The sequence below is a fragment of the Rhinatrema bivittatum genome, chromosome 10 (assembly GCF_901001135.1).
Source record: "Rhinatrema bivittatum chromosome 10, aRhiBiv1.1, whole genome shotgun sequence".
Classification (NCBI taxonomy): Eukaryota; Metazoa; Chordata; class Amphibia; order Gymnophiona; family Rhinatrematidae; genus Rhinatrema; species Rhinatrema bivittatum.
The window spans coordinates 70509287-70526550 of NC_042624.1; the positions used below are offsets into that span (position 1 = coordinate 70509287).

At 45.6% G+C, this 17264-nt stretch overlaps 1 protein-coding gene and 1 non-coding gene across 3 annotated transcripts in view; both read left to right on the plus strand.

Moving 5' to 3' along the window:
* The window catches only part of COP1 (COP1 E3 ubiquitin ligase), a 440422-nt gene that overhangs the window by 352062 nt on the left and 71096 nt on the right, over positions 1-17264 (plus strand). The gene's annotated exons all lie outside the window — the stretch shown is intronic.
* On the plus strand, positions 7570-7705 carry LOC115100507. The gene has a single exon (XR_003859116.1).

Here is a 17264-nt window from a genome sequence, read left to right on the forward strand (position 1 = left end):
GGCAAAATAAATATAGACATCTTTATTATACTTTACTACGCATTTGCACGGGTATCTTAGAAGAAACTTAGCCCCAATAGCAACACATTCCTATCTCATCAACAAAAAAGCTTTTCTCCTCTCCTGTGTTGTTTTTGCCATATCCGGGAAAATTTGTACAGAATGTCCCAGAAAATTTTCACCCATATGTTGGAAATAAAATCTCATAAGCAGACTTACATCATTCTCAATTATCAAAGAAACAAGTAAGGTTGATCTTTCTACTATTTCACATGAGGACTCTAAAAACTGTCAAGTTTCCAATATCTAGCTGCTGTTGTTGCATAGCTTCCCCTCCTCTCTTAAATGGAAGAAAGTACACTTTATTAAACGATGGTAAACTTTCATTAGGTATTCTCAATACTTCTATTAGGTACTTTTTTTTTTTTTTAGAGTTACTCGAGGCATTTCACCAATGACCCTTGGGAAGTTTAGAACTCTCAAATTTAGTCTTCTCATTTTATTCTCCATGATTTCCAGCTTTCTAGTCACAGTTTGTTTGTCCTGAATTAACTTTGCACAAACATTCTGCATTTCCTTTACTGATTCTTCTAAGACACCAATCTTATCTGCGTATTCTTTAAAATGACTATCTTGTTCTGACGAAATTCTGTCCATTTTACCAGATAATAGAAGCAATTGTTGAGAATAGCCCTTAAACATAGGGCGGTATGATGCATGTAACTCCCACAGGGAGTCTAGAGTTACCGTTACTGGTTTTGGGATGTCTTCCATTTCCAGGAGCTTTTGGAGCTCTAGCTGTCCTTCCGACGGGCTGACACGTGCTTCTTCTCCCTCAGGAAAAGGTACCTCTCCACTCCTGAAGCCTGTCTTTGCTCTCACTATCGCTCCTCCAAGACCAGTCTCACCGGGCGCCATTGTTGATCCGGGGCCTTCTAGCTCAAAGGCTGCTCCCTCAGCGTTGCAGGGTATACTCTTTGGTATCCCCTCACTCGGCGACAGCACAGAGAGCTGACAGGATTCCGGCGCTTTCGGCATTCTCAGATCTGGGGGGCTTAGTGATGACTCCCCAGATAGTTTCGCCGCTCCCAACGGCTTTCCATCAGTGGGTATTTCCGCACCCCCGATTGGATAAATTGCGGTCAGTTCAGGGATCATTTTCTGGCCAGGCAGTGTTGAGGGCATTGAGGGATATACCCTCACTCTGCCCTTCCTTTTAGGAGGCATTCTAACAGCGTATTATCAAAAAATGAAGAAAACAGGAACGGCCAGCTCCTCACTGCCGCTGCTCTCCTGCCGCCATCTTAACTCCACCCCATATATTTGCTTCTTAAGTACAGCACCTTTAGTTTACATCTAAACAGTGTATACATTTCTGAAGTAGCCATCTCCATTAGGCTGGGAGATATTGGCGTTTTTTTTGTTCTCTTTTTATAAAAGAATAAAGCTCTACTTTACTGCCATTTGAGACAAATAATTTTTCACCTGGCAGTATAAATAATTGCATTTATTTTCTGAAGGACACCATACCCACTTCTTTTCAGTCTGCATTCAGTCTATTAATCAGTTTGAAACTATTAGAAATCCATCCTCAAAATCTGAGAGAATTACAGCACCTTCCATAGATTATAGTAGATGCAGATGACTCTCTTAAATCCAGCAGAATCTTAGAGTTTAAGTGCATAACATTATATTTCCCTTTTTGATTTTAACTGCTAAGTAGTGATCAGCATAAGCATGAATGGTGCAGGGTCCAGATTCTGATAGTAGAAAATGATTGCAAAATCTATTTGTCGCAATTGATAGTTTGAATTGGTAACTCTAGAAGGCAGAGACTGGGAAATTGCAGAAGTCTACGGGAAAGACTAGGAGAATTTACTCTCCGGTTCACAGATAGTTATATAGCTTAATTGTCATATCAATGTCTTTTAGAGTAAAGATCATTAAGCCGCTCATTTGGTCTCTGCATACTAGACTGAATCTACTATTTGGTCAAAATTTTCATCCACTACAAACATAGATATTAACTGAAGCATCTACAAAAGGCTAGAGTGCCCACCTCTGTGCACTCAAGGGACTTGGACTATCCAATGTAGGTATTGTCTCTTAAACCTTTTAGGGCTAAGAGCCACATTCAAAGTTCTCCTCGTATTCAAGAAATGGCTAAGGGGAACAGTAGTTCAAATCAAGACGGACAATCAAATAGCCTATGCTATGTAAACAAACAAGGAGGAATGGGATCTGCAAACCTTTGCAAAGAAGCAAAGGAGACGAGAAGAGTAGAATGAACATAAATCTCAGCTGTAGAATCTTCTAAGATTGTGAGGGGGTCAGGCAGCCCTTCTCCTGTATCCACTTCCTGGTACCTGACATTTGAAATGACAGGTACCAGCGCATCCAGGATACTGTATAGGCGCTGTATAGCGCCTATACAGTAAAATGGATTGTGCTTCATGGACGCTTCTTGGACACGCTTTGGACGCGGCTTGCATTTGCATGCCATTTAAATACTGTATTGAGCGGTATGTCATCCGAATTGTGCGTGCAGCAAATGCAGGTGCGCCCTGCACTGCCGCACTCTTTCTACCGCGTCCTTACTGTATCGGCCTGTATATCAGCAGCACAAGCAAAGAATTCACAGCTTTTTAACACAGGCTTTCTTTTTTTGTTTTCAGTATTTGTCTCAGTAACTGCAGGGAATGATAGATTTCACAGATTTTCCTGTCTTTGCATTAGCCATATGCAATCTGCGCTTTATGCACCAAATACTTTTAGGTTAGCTAGTTCTTCACAAATACACTTTTTCTTCATCAGCCTCTATATATTTCTCCCCTTCACCTCTGAGTCTCTCAAAGCCACTTTTGCATTTCCTCTTATCACTAACCTATCTTTAGAAGAAAAAAGTCTTGTCTTGCCCCCTCGTTTTACCATATTTGGTATTCTTCTATTTACATATTTGCTCTAACTATTTTTCTAGATATTGTTGCCTATATTCCTCGTTCTGCAATATCTTGTAGTTTCTGAACGCTAACCTTTTTACTCTTTTTTTTTTTTTCCAGCTACTTTGTAGAAAACCATAATGGCACGTTTTTTCCTCTTTCTTTGATTTACTTTTCTAGCAAAAAGATCACATGCCTTTGCAATATCTGCTTTTAGTTTTACCCACTGCTCTTCTGTTTCCCTTTTTCTGAACCATTTAATGAATCTTTGATGTTTTCCCCCATCTTAACAAAGTTAGTTTTCTAAAGTATCTTGACTCTTGCCTTTGAAAGAACCATTGTTGCCTGTGCTCTAATATTTGAACCACACCATCTGATGATTACTGGTTCCCAGATCATCCAATATATCATCAGTAGCAGTCACTATCGGTAGGTAACAGGTCCAGTATCGCGCCCTCCCAGATGGGCTTCAATTGCTGGAACAGATCTCCCTGCAGATAATCCAGGATCCTTCTGCTTTCAGAAAACACTGCAGCTGGGATATCTGTTGACATCTGGCAAATTGAAATCCTCCAGTATTAGCACCTCCCCTTTCATAGCAAGTTTAGGAATATCCTTCATTAAAGCCTTATATCATCTGCCAGCAAAAGAACTCTCATTAATCTATATTCAAAGGCAATATTACCTCCTCTTCCTATTGATGGTACCTCTGCAGCCAAGCATATGATTAGGTTTTCCTGTTGCTTTATTACATTGACTGGTAACCTTCAGATCATCTGACACAACTATTTCTATATCTTTTGTGTTTAACGATATCCAATTCTTGTCCTTCTAATTGATACTGTATGTATCTAGTAGATTTTTGCACCCCAGATGCATTGAAGCTCATTTCCCAAACCTTAGACCTCACTTTGTTTTGTTTTTTTTTTCATTTTCTTTACCCTCTTCTGACATGTCTACTCTTTACAGATTTTTGAATCCTCTGCAAAAGAGCATATTTTCTCTCAAGTCTTTGTAATGTCACTAATAAAGATATTAAAAAGAACCAGTGCTAATACAACCCTGTGGTACCTCACTGGTGAGAGAGAACTCTATTGACTACTACTCTGAATTCTGTTGCTGAACCAGTTCCTCACCCAATTTGCAACTTTTTGTTCCATACCACACCATCCATATTATTTATCTGCCTCCTAGGTAGGTGGATCAATGGTTGGGGGTTCAGTGCTTACAAAAGGACGAAGTATGCTGAGAGACAATGGCTATTGTTAGATGACAATCAAAATAGCACATCAGCCCCCTCCTCCCCCCCCCCCCCCCCCCCCCGTTGGTATGTACGCTTCGATATTCCACTAAATCACAGCGAATAGCATCTATTTTAAAACAACATTGGCCAATTTTGAAAATCCATCCAGTGTTTTTGAATTCACCCCTCATTGCTTATAGCAGAGGTAAACATTTGCGTGATATGGTGGTACATTCCTTTCTCCCATCAGATAAAACTAGTAACGAAGATTGTGCAATTATTACAGGACCAGTGTCCCGAAGGACAATGTGCAAATATATGATATCTGGTCCAAGTTGGCAAGACCATTTTGGTACTGAATATAGAGCGCATATATACTCAGATTACAATACCACATGTCATTTATCTTATCAGATGTTCTTGTGACAAATATTACATCGGACGCACTAAGAGGACTATACGTACGAGACTCATCGAACACAAGAGTTGTCTTAAAACAGCGAAGATACAAGCACCAATTATATCACACTGTCTGGAACATTCCCATTCTTTTTCGGATCTGCAGTGGCGGGTGATTGACACAATACATACGAATAGTCAGGGGGATATCCGCAATTCATTTTGAATCTTAAACAACAATGGATTTTCAAATTAAAAACAGTGCATCCAGCTGAACTCAATCTGGCAGTGGAGTGGTATTCTATTATCCCCTCTTTCTTGCATACACACCCACACAAGCTCCCTTTCTCTCTCACGCATACATCCTCACACAGGCTACCTATGTCTCTCTCACGCACCCGTTCACACAGGCTCGGTCTCACACACATGTGATCCCTTCACACAGGCTATCACCCTCTCATACACACTATCCCTTTTTCATACATACGAGCTCTCAATCTCTCACACACACACTCCTTCACAATCTCCTCATATAAGCTCACACTCTCTGAAATCCACAATCAAGCATCCCCCCTGCTTTCTTACCTACCATGCTCTCACACCCTCTTGCTCTCTCACCCTCCCCTCCACCTCTCCTCTCTCTCTCTCTCTCTCTCTCACCGGGCCTTCCATTTGCGGCACCCGGGAGCCTTCCATCTTCGCCGCAAATGGCGTGCTGGGATCTTCATCTTCACCACGAACGGAGCGCATTCCCGTGGCACACACGGGACGTGCTCAGTTCGCGGCATGCCGGCATCTCCTCTGCTATTTTCTGTGCAGAATTTGGCAATTCTACGCAGAGGGGGAATTCTGCACAAACTCTGCACTCCTCAGAATTCCCCCAGGACTAGTAAGGACTAGTCAAAGTTTAAGGCATTTCAACCAGGTACAGAGGGCCATGACGAAACGGGTCAGGCAGTACATCAATCTACAGCAGCTTACGGAGTAGTATGCTGAATGTAATGTGGGCAATTGATTTTCCTAATGTCATTCTCACCCCTCCCACGGGAGAGAAATGGTATACCGTAACAGGATGCATTTCCACTCTCTAAATATATGTTGTCTGCAATGCACTTGAAAATCACAAGTGTTGTCTCCAAGTTTGCCGAAAGCAGTTATGACTCCTTCATCCTTGCGCAGCAGCACTGGCCCAGAATTTCACTGAAGGGGAAATACAGTGGCTGGTTGCTTGGTAAGTTTGAAATGCAAGTCAAATCAAAGCACATACTTAAAAATTGCAATGTAAGCTGTCTGGGGTTAGTACCAAAAAACAGATTAGTGTGTACTCTGAGGTGCATGGTGCCAGAAGTGCATACTATTCTGCTATAGAATGAAGTGGGTTGAGGGTAGGAACCAAAAGTGTAACTAAAAGGTTTCTCTGGGGTGAGTACCAAAAACAGAATAGTACATGCTTTTTGGAACACCTTGCCAAAATGCATACTAATCCTTTATTCATATTGGTTCACTGGGGAGGGTACCAAAGTAGAATAGTACCCACTTTTTGGTACATGGTGCCAAAGTGCATACTAATTCTCTACCCATCTGCTCATCCTCTCCTCCACTCACACCCCCGTGTCACGTTCCATTCTTACCTCAGCCCCGAATGCCCGCTCTTTCAGGAGCCTAAACAAGCAGACAAAAACAGACAGATAACAGACCAACAACCAGATGTATTCAAGATTCACTCACTCAAATAACATAAAAGGAAAGGGATACAGCAAGGGAAAAACAAACAGTACAAAAAACGCCACTAAGCACTCACAAAAAAACTCCAAACACCAGCTGCAACCACTAACTCAAACTCCTAACACCACCTAGCTCATGGCCCTGGAAGGAACAAACTTTTATTCCTCTGCAAGGAGGAGTGTCCCAGAAAATTTGATGGCCAACACACCAATTACACCTTACTTTAGCCCATTTCACTTTAAACAGCCAATATGGACCTCTGCAGCATTTTCTTTTTAAATTAACACCAATTTTAGAGCCTATTTTTCCCATGGTTTTCTGCATTTGGACTTTAGTATGAGGTTTTGTCTTTTTAGCTAGGTTGGATTTTTAGCATGGGTCTCATTTCCATACCATTATTTTATTACATCCTGCAAGGCCACCGGTTTTTACCTTGCATGCTATCAAAAAAACATAGCACAGATTTTGGCACGGGTTTTATAACATCAGCCCCTCTGTCTTTTCTAGCACCACTTTTAAACTTTATCTCTCCTTTCTCTTTTGCCCTCCCTGCCCTCCTTCTCTCCTTCAGCAGTCATTCTGTCTGAGTAGAATTTTGCCTTGGGCAGGCCTGGAAGAGTTTCTCTCATGCAGCTTCTCCCACAGTCTCTATCACTTAAGTTGCACACACCGAAAACCAACAGGTCAATGGTTAGAGGTAGAGCAGTAGTGTAGAAAACAATAGTGTTTCCTGTTTTCCCCAAAAGCTGCTTGCACTGCAGTGATGAGATTTGCATAGCTATTGCTGGAGGAGAAGAGCAGCATCAGTGCCACAGTATGTGCAGCATTAAGCCTGGTGAGGCACTGATTGACATCAGAACAGGCTACAAAATAGAACATTAAAAAAGTGGGAATGTACAAATATATGTATTGTTTGAGAAAATGCATATATGTTAAGATTTGATCTTTTTATGGACCATACATAAAAACTGAACTATATATGATGTCCTTCATGTAAAAAGCAGATGCCTTAAATCCCTCAAATTTATAGCCTCTTCAACGTGTTCTTTCATAATGCTGCTACAACTTTTGTGTGTTATCTATTCTCATTGTTATCAATAGTGTCTTTAATGTTCTTATTTTATCTCTGCATTATGTGAGTCGCTATTCTCTTATTCTGTTTGCCTATGTTTGAAGTGTGTGCACCGAGGTTTTAATGCAGTCAGAAGCCTGAACAGAGCTGTCTGTACAATAAAAGGCCTTTCAGAAGAGAGGCTCATCCTGTCTGGAAGCTGCAATGATAAACTGTGCAGGCAAATAAAGAATTTGTTTGCAATAGCAGTCTTCCTACATTAAAAGTGGAGGTCTCTGTCTGGTTTACTGCAGTTGGTGTAAACCTGATCGTTCCCCTCCATACATAGCCTAATGTTCTAACCCTCATTGGCTTCCTTAATACATGGCGCATGCTAGTGTTCCTTTAACTATAAAGCTGATGAATGATGGTGCCAAGAAAATACAGGAACCAGTTATTTCCTATTTTCCTAGCGTGTGTAGCAGATGGACTCAGGACCAATGGGTATAGTGTACTCCTGATAGCAGTTGGAGACAGATCAGATTTCAATCTGAAGTCAGCCCTAGTACATATACCCTTGCAGGAAGTGCAGCTATTCAGTATTTTCCGTCTCTATAGCTGTTAGGGACTCTGTGCATGCTAGCATAGCTTTAGAGTAAATTTTTCCAAATTAAGAAATCTTACCTCTACAGACAAGCCGTGCTTTCCTGCGGTGACACCCCTCGGGACCCTCCCCCAGTCGAGATTCCTGAGGTGGTTTCCGCGATCCCTCAGAGGTGAGCCTCGGTCCGGCGGCCGACCTTCGGCAGGGACCTGGCCCCTGACATCTGGTGAGGCTGATAGGCAGCGGGTGCAACCTCGAGCGCGGCGGTGAAGGCATTTTCCCTCTCCAGCCGCAGACCGCCCGGAACGAAACCAGGAAACGCCGGGACAAGGTAAGGTAGAAATCAATTTAAAAGTCTCCGGTCTCCGAAGCTCGAGGAGACTAACAGGTCGCCAGCTGGGACCAGTGCCACCGGGTTGATCGGCCCTCCCATGTGGAGACCCTCCGAGGTGGTTGCCATATTGTCCACGTGGTCGCCGTCACCATTTTGGCCCTGTTCGCTGCCCTGTCCGCAGTCTCGATCCGTGCGCACAGAGGCGAGCGGTGCGCACAAATACCTTGTGCGCCCAACGTCACTTGCACAAGTGCTGGGCGCACAAGCGAAGCGCGTAGCCACATGCTCACTGTGCTGGGCGCATAACTTCGAACCGTGCACACAACAGCGTGCACATCGCTCTGCACGCGCGCACTAAACCTACACGCGCATCTTCGCAAACCGGAGCACACAACTGTATTGTAAGCGCACAAACCATGGCTCCACCTGTGAAAATAAACTCAAAGCTAAAGGCCTTTGCCCAGCATGCCACATTAGAGCTGCACAGCATGAGGAGGCCACGGCCCTGTGTATACAGTGCAAAGAGGCCCTAGGGGACCCAACTCATGGCCCTCCCCAGCCGGTACTGGACCCCAGCTTTTCGAGCGGTATGCCAAACCTAGCATCACACAGCGGGACCCCCCCCCCCCCCTCAAACGGGGCTCCCCAGGGACACAGCACCTCCTAGTCTAGGCCCAGCTACTATCTCCTGGGTGGAATTCTTCAAAGGTCTGCATACCTTCGTCCACATGCAACCGGGGCCTCCTACAATGCGGTCACAGGCACCACCAGAGGACTTCAACATGCCAGGACCCTCTGTGCCCAGGGAGGTGATCCCACTGCCCAGAAGCCCCACCTTCGTGGACACAGACATCTCAGATGAGGAGTCAGAACCCCTGGAGGAAGGGAAACTCCCTCCGGGTACAGAACCCCATCAAACCATGAGACGCTTCTTCACCAAGGATGAACTTCCAGACCTGGTCACGCACAGCTTGAAAGAGCTTGCCATCCTTGGCACAAGCGCTCCAGGGGAACCTAAGCCGAACCCACTTTTGGAGGGACTTTGTCAGACCTCCCGCCATTTCCCACTATTACAAGCCGTCCAGCAACTAATTGACCTGGAATGGGAGGCCCCAGAAACCACGTTCAAAGGGGGCCGGGCTCTGGCAGCCATGTATCCTCTTGACCCCGCGGCCAAAGATCTCCTGGCATGTCCGAAAGTGGATGCCATGGTCTGCGCGGTCTCGAAGCGCACTGCTATCCCAGTGGAGGAAGGAGCAGCACTCAAGGATGCCCAAGACAGATGTCTGGAATCTATCCTCAAACAGTCCTTTGACTTCTCCGCTGTGCCGTGGTGACACGCGCCTGCTTAGCGCAGACCAGGAGCAACACTCCTGGGGAAGCCGTATCATTCCTCGCGGACGCCGCTTTGGATCTGATACGCACGGCAGCTAGAGGAGTTTCAGCCGCCGTGGCAGCCAGAAGACAAATCTGGCTCCGACTGGTCAGCCAATGCATCCTCCAAAACGAGACTCACAAGGATGCCTTTCAAGGGAACACTTCTGTTCTGAAGCGAACTAGAGAAACTAGCCAACAAGTGGGGCGAATCCCCACTGCCATGGCTACCGGAGGACAGGAATAAGAGAAACCAGCGCTCTTTCCCTCGGACCTCCAGGGGCAGAGGATCACAGCGCTTCATCCCATATAGAAGCTCATATCAAGCGGCCCGCCCTGCAGGCCGGAGCCAGTCCTTTTGGAACAAGCACAATAAAAGAGGAGCCAGCTCGGCCCCAGCCGCACCCCACAATGAAAATCAGCTGACCCATCCAAAGGAAGAAGTCATAGGGGGCAGACTGGCCCTATTCTACCAAAGATGGATCGAGATAACTTCGGACAAGTGGGTCCTCTCCATCATTCGAGAGGGATATTACCTAGATTTCCACCACCTCCCTCCGGACAAGTTTGTGGAATCTCCCTGCCATGACCCTTCCAAGAGAGTGGCAGTGGAAGCTACACTGACCATGTTACTAGCCTTAGAGGCTATAACACCAGTGCCTCCACAAAAAATAAATAAGGGGCCATTATTCCATCTATTTTATCATTCCCAAGAAGGAAGGAACGTTCAGACCTATCCTGGACCTCAAGGCGGTCAACCTTTACCTGAAGATTCCCCACTTCGGCATGGAAACCCTACGCTCGGTAATAAGGGTGATACAACTGGGACAGTTCCTTACCTCCCTGGATCTGTCGGAAGCCTACCTACACATTCCGATCCATCAAGAGCATCAGCGTTTTCTACGCTTCTCGATCCTGGACCGTCACTACCAGTTCCGGGCACTACCTTTCGGGTTAGCTACTGCACCCCGGATGTTCACCAAGATCATAGTGACAGACCAGGAGCAACACTCCTGGGGAAGCCGTATCATTCCTCGCGGACGCTGCTTTGGATCTGGTACGCACGGCAGCTAGAGGAGTTTCAGCCGCCGTGGCAGCCAGAAGACATAGTGGTGGTGGCAGCCAACACTGAGGAAGGAAGGAATCCACGTGCACCCTTATCTAGACGATTGGCTGATCAGAGCGAAATCCCCAGAAGAAAGCCACCAGGCAACCAACAGAGTCAAAACTCTACTGGAGAGCCTTGGGTGGTCAACCATGAGCTGCCTGCAGCCCTCCCAATCACTAGAATACCTGGGAGTCCGGTTCGACACCAAACAAGACAAGGTCATCCTGACACAGACAAGGAGATCAAAACTGATGACTCAGTTACAAACCCTGTTGAGCGAACCTCGCCCTACAGCATGGGATTACCTACAAGTTCTCGGCCTCATGGCGTCCACACTGGAGGTAGTCCCATGGGCATGGGCTCACATGAGACCCCTACAACGCTCACTACTATCACGATGGAATACTCTGTCCCAGAACTACACCGTACGGCTTCAGCTTCCGGACAGAGTTCAGGCCCAACTCGATGGTGGCTACAAGAAGCCCATCTGAGCCAGGGAACGAGACTATCCTCCACAACCTGGATCCTACTCACCACAGATGCCAGCCTACGAGGATGGGGAGCACACTGCCAGGAGCTAACTGCCCAACGGCAATGGAACAAAGAAGAGTCAGGATGGAATATCAGTCGCCTAGAAGCCCGGGCAGTCAGACTAGCCTGCCTAAGGTTCAGTCACAGACTCAGAGGCAAAGCGGTCAGAGTAATGTCGGACAACGCCACAACAGTGGCCTACATCAACCGTCAGGGAGGAACCAGAAGCCAACAGGTGTCTCTGGAAATAGACCCCCTAATGTCATGGGCGGAAGCCGTGGGTGGGATGCTGGACCATGTCTGTGGAAGGACATTGCCAGGAAAGACAATGTCGTAGCGGACTACCTCAGCAGAGAGAGTCTAGATCCAGGAGAATGGAAACTGTCAACCACAGCATTCCAATTGATAGTAAATTGTTGGGGAACACCAACCATGGACCTCCTGGCAAGCCGGTCCAATGCCCAAGTACCCAGTTTCTTCAGCCTCAGGCGGGAACCCCAGTCCCAGGGAATCGATGCCCTGGTACAGACCTGGCCACAGGAGACTGTTATACGCCTTCCCGACGTGGCCCCTATTGGGCACGATCATCAACAAGATAGAACACCACAGGGGGCCAGTACTTCTAGTGGCCCCGGACTGGCCAAGAAGACCATGGTACGCAGACATGCGAAGACTGTTGGCAGGGAACCCCCTGCTGTTACCTCCACACAGAGACCTGCTCCAACAAGGACCGATCCTCCACGAGGATCCAGCTCGATTCTCTCTTACGGTCTGGCCATTGAGAGGACTCACCTACAGAGGAGAGGATACTCGGGAGCAGTAATTGATGCCCTACTCCAAGCACGCAAGTTCTCCACATCCCTAACATATATAAGGATTTGGAGAGTATTTGAATCCTGGTGTGAGGACCACGACATTATACCACACTCAGTCAAAATTCCTACGATTTTGGAATTCCTACAGAATGGACTACAGAAGGGATTGTCCCTCAACTCCATCAAGGTACAGGTGGCGTCCTTGTCATGCTACGGAACCAAGAGCGAGAGCGGCAACATAGCCTCTCACCCGGATGTCTCCCGCTTCCTGAAAGGAGTCAAGCACATCCGACCACCCCTAAAGTGGCCGGTGCCTCTTTGGAACCTCAACCTGGTCCTAGATTTCCTAGCAGGAACCTCCTTCAGACTTTTCCGCGGCCTGTCTCTCCGACTATTAACATTGAAGACAGCCTTCCTGCTAGCAGTCTGTTCAGCTCGTCGTATATCCGAGCTACAAGCACTGTCCTGCCGGGAGCCGTTCCTCAGATTCACCCCGGGAACCATCCAGTTACGCACAGTTCAGTCATTCCTCCCCAAAGTGGTGTCTCACTTCCATCTCAACCAAACCATCTCACTACCATCACCAGATGAGCATAAGAATTCGGAAGAGGCTCGAAGTCTGACATCTCAACGTCGGCAGGCTCCTAGTCAGAATACGTACGAAAGACGGACCATCTATTCATCCTTCACAGCGGGAAGAAGCAGGGGGAAGCGGCCTCGCGAGCAACCATAACCCACTGGATCAAAGAAGTCATCAAGGCAGCCTACGTGGAAGCAGGCAAGCCACCACCTTTACAAGTCAAGGCCCATTCTACTAGAGCCCAGGCAGTGTCCTGGGCAGAAACCAAGATGCTGTCACCCACAGACATGGTCCTCCATCCACACCTTCTCCAGATTTTACCGCCTGGATGTTCAGGCTCGGGAGGACACAGCATTTGCAAGGGTAGTACTAAGTGGGTCATGGGCAGCTTCCCACCCAGTTCGGGAGTAGAATGTGGTTCGTGCAGTTAGTATAGCTGTGTTTAAAAAAGGATTGGACAAGTTCTTGGAGGAGAAGTCCATTACCTGCTATTAAGTTCACTTAGAGAATAGCCACTGCCATTAGTAATGGTAACATGGAATAGACTTAGTTTTTGGGTACTTGCCAGGTTCTTATGGCCTGGATTGCCACTGTTGGAAACAGGATGCTGGGCTTGATGGACCCTTGGTCTGACCCAGTATGGCATTTTCTTATGTTCTTATGTTCCTGAGTCCATCTGCTACACGCTAGGAAATGGAAAAATTACTTACCTGATAATTTCGTTTTCCTTAGTGTAGACAGATGGACTCAGCATCCCACCCACGGCTGCCGTTACTCATGGAATTCTCGGGGGACATCCCCAGGAGCGAGTGATTCAAAGGTAAGCCATGCTTTCCTTCGTCTAGGACACCCATCCAACCGGGTGTCTATGTTTCCCGGTTGAGGGCACTGGCGGTCTCCAGCTATAGCCAATTCATCCAGTTCAAATTAATCAAGTTAACCAAGTTATAAAGTTAATCAAGTTATTCAAATTAGTCAGTCACACATATATCCACAATGCTTTTCGAGGAGAATACTGAAGAGCTGCACTTCCTGCAGGGGTATATGTACTAGGGCTGACGTCAGATTGAAATCTGATCAGTCTCCAACTGCTATCAGGAGTACACTATACCCATTGGTCCTGAGTCCATCTGTCTACACTAAGGAAAACAACATTATCAGGTAAGTAATTTCTCCAATTTAGGAATAATATATACAGTATACGTTGTATAAACTTCCTCTGCATAGCTCTACCTTTCTAGTTTTATTTTCAAACTGCAACATGCAATGTTTTTATGATTTTAACAAATATCTACAACTGAGACTGAATAATATGATTTGAACCTGTAGTCATCCATAAAAATGTAATGATGATGCATTGAAACAATCACCTACTTCCCTGTCATTATTTGCAAACAGATGTATGTTTGAGATTATTAGAAAGCTTGTTTATTTATCTCATTCAATAAAGTTAACATATAACAAATGTTGCAGAAGGGGAGATTTCTGTCTTTGGGAGCATGAGAACTACTTGCCCCATAATATTTAAGGAATAAATCCTAAACAAACATAGATGAAAACTTTCTAAAACCATAGTGCTGCCTTTCAGCGGGCACACTTGGCAAAGGCTGGCATTAGTTTGCCTTCCACCTACTCCCAATGCATCTGGATTTATTTCACCTTCTGGGCTTCAAGTCAAGTACTATTTTGGCAAATGCATCTCAGTGATTTACTTAATTCCATGTACATATTTTGAAAATTTTAGCTCATTTGTTCACTGGGTGGTTGAGCAGGTATCAGGATCACAACTCCCTTTTCATTGGCAGAGATGCCCGTGAATGTAGCTCCCTCATGTCTATTTTTCAAAGAATAGTGGCAGACTTTGTCATCCCCCTAGCTCAAGGCAAAATGGAGGGACCATCCTCAACCATTATATTCTTGCATATAGAAATAGATGCATGGGCAAGGATCATTAGGTTACCCCCGTAAAAAGATTGAAGGAGGCCCTGGAATGCATAGGGTGTGTTTAAAAAAAAAAAAAAAAAGCCATATTGAGGCAGTTCCAGTTCCTCGTGGGACTACTTAGTTTTGCCTGTTGTGTGATCCTTATGAGAAGTATCTTCATCCACAGGCTAGCTATAGTAAGTGTTACAAAAAAGCATCACCATATAAGAGTCAGAGGCCATAAAACAGTGCATTAAGACTTGGGAGCATTTCCTGCAAAAATTCAATGGATTGACAATTTGGTAAGACTCACCTACATAAGAACACAAGAAGTTGCCATATGGTCAGACCAAGGAAGAAGTTACTTAAATGCATTGTCAGATTTTGACTTTTCTTTCCAGAATGGGTAGCATTCTGGTCTGGCCTGTCGTTGGCCAGATGTTAATCCAGTATAAACTGTAGCACAAGCTGGAGGGCATAGCTAAATTCGGTTATAAATGCAGTTATCTAGCATACTATTCTTTTTAAAAGCACTGGGCTTCAAGAATCATATAAGCAATTTTATTGTTAGGGTATTGTGTGAGTGGGCCAGAGCTACCTGGAGGTTGACAGGAGGCACCCCATTACACATGAACACCTAAAACTTGTAATTCAAATGTTTAGAAGGCATATGTTCCAGCATTTTCGAGATTAGCCTATTCCGTATGCATTCTTGCTAGCATTCTTTGGCGTTATGCGCATTAACATAGTTACCTCCCTCTGGCCTACTGGTAGACAATGTTAATATATAGCCCTCAACAAGCTGAAGCAAGTCCAGAATGGACTCATGTTTCAAGGGCACAAAAGTTGTGCTTGATGGGTTGGCAGGAGTTTGTACTTGCCCCATACAAAGCTTAAAACATTACATGTACTTGAGACCCCCAGGAAGCAGGACACTGCTTATCCACAAATATGGGCTCCCTTTACCAGTTTTCAAAGGTTCTACGCTTGTCATTAAGAGCAGCAGGCATCAAAGGCGAAGGTTTCAGCTCCTATTCATTCAGAATTTGAGCAGCAACCACAGCTGTGGTGCTGAGGCTTCCATGGATGCCATAATTTCAGTGAGTCATTGGCATTCAAGCAAATATTGGATTTATCTCAGGCCTCAAGAATATTTCACTGTGTAGACTGTGCTTCCAAGTCTAGGTTCCTAGGATCCGGCTCATTGTGCACTTCTTTATCCACTGGGCCCTCAAGAGCAAAAGCAAGGCACTTAGGTGAGGATTTAGGCTTGGCCTCACATCAATTAGTCCTAATTTGGAAAAGTTACCCAGGGATGAGGTAAGATCACTGCTCCTCATAATGCACATGAGCAGAACACAAGCTTTTGCTTGGATAATTCTCCTCTGGAGGGACAATGATATTGCTGAAAACAACAATATGGAGCTCATCCAAAAGATCCAGTAGGACTGTGTTGCAATTATTTATTTATCCATTCACAAATTATATACAGCTTATCAAAATTTGTAAGTGGTTTTCAAATCACATTCATAAAAGCAGTAGTAAAACATATAACATAAAGAGGACCATATTCAAAAGCATTTAGCTGGCTAACTCGGAAGTTAGTCTACTACATGAATATTTGAGAACTCATCCAGCTAAATTCTAGCCGGCTAATAAGATAACCAGTTATAATTTAGCCAGCTAAGTTAGGGGCACTCTAAGGGTGTAACTGGGAGGAGTTGTTAGCCAGTTAAATTAGGCTAATTCTGATATTCAGTTAGCCGGATGACTTAGCTGGCTAAGTCTAGTCGGGTCAAAGAGCTGTCCTAAAATCAGGAGGCTGTAGTTAGTCGGTTAACTTGATAGCTGGCTATTGTTAAAAACTGGTATGTTGTAGATCCTTGATTGAAGTGAGAGTTGGCTCCACCCACAGGGAGGAGCCATGTGGGGACTCACCGCGATAGGCTAGCCTCAACTGAGACTGACACAAGCGAAATGAACTTTATTATATTGGAAATGTAGAAGCTTCCCACCAATAGGAAGAGAGGCACAGTCCAGAGTACCAGGTAACACAAGCTGATATCCCTGGTAGTGGTCCATGGAGCAGGGTAACCCGGGGAATCCCTCCTTAAATGGAACTTCTCTTTAATGATCTGGTTGTGGCCCGCAGTGTGGGGTACGCTGAGAATCACAGGAGAAATGTAGAGAGTAGAACAGCTGGTGGTACTCACTCTTGTAGCATACAGAGAAGGTTGCTGAGGTGAGCACAGTAGTGGCCCGAGGTACGGTGTACACTGAAGTTCCGTCAGCAGCAGCGGCGAGGTCGCCAGGCAGAACCAAACACACCCAGAGCAGGTGAGTACTCTAGGCAGGAAGGCCTTCTGAGGAGCGGATAGCCGGAACAAGACTAGGCCCCTGAGGAGCGGGTACCTGAGGCATTCAAAAGACAGGTTCTGTAGCGAAGTGTCTCCAAAGGAGTGGAATGTAGCAGGATGGAAGTCCTTGCTAACTCTTAGGAAGGTTCGTTAGGCAGGCTTAAATACACAGGCGGAGATGACGTCATGCGGAGGGGAGGCCCCCAAGGTTCCCATCATGACGTGTATTTGAGAGGCCCGCATGTGTGCGTGCCTTAGATAATTCCTGTTTCAAGATGGCG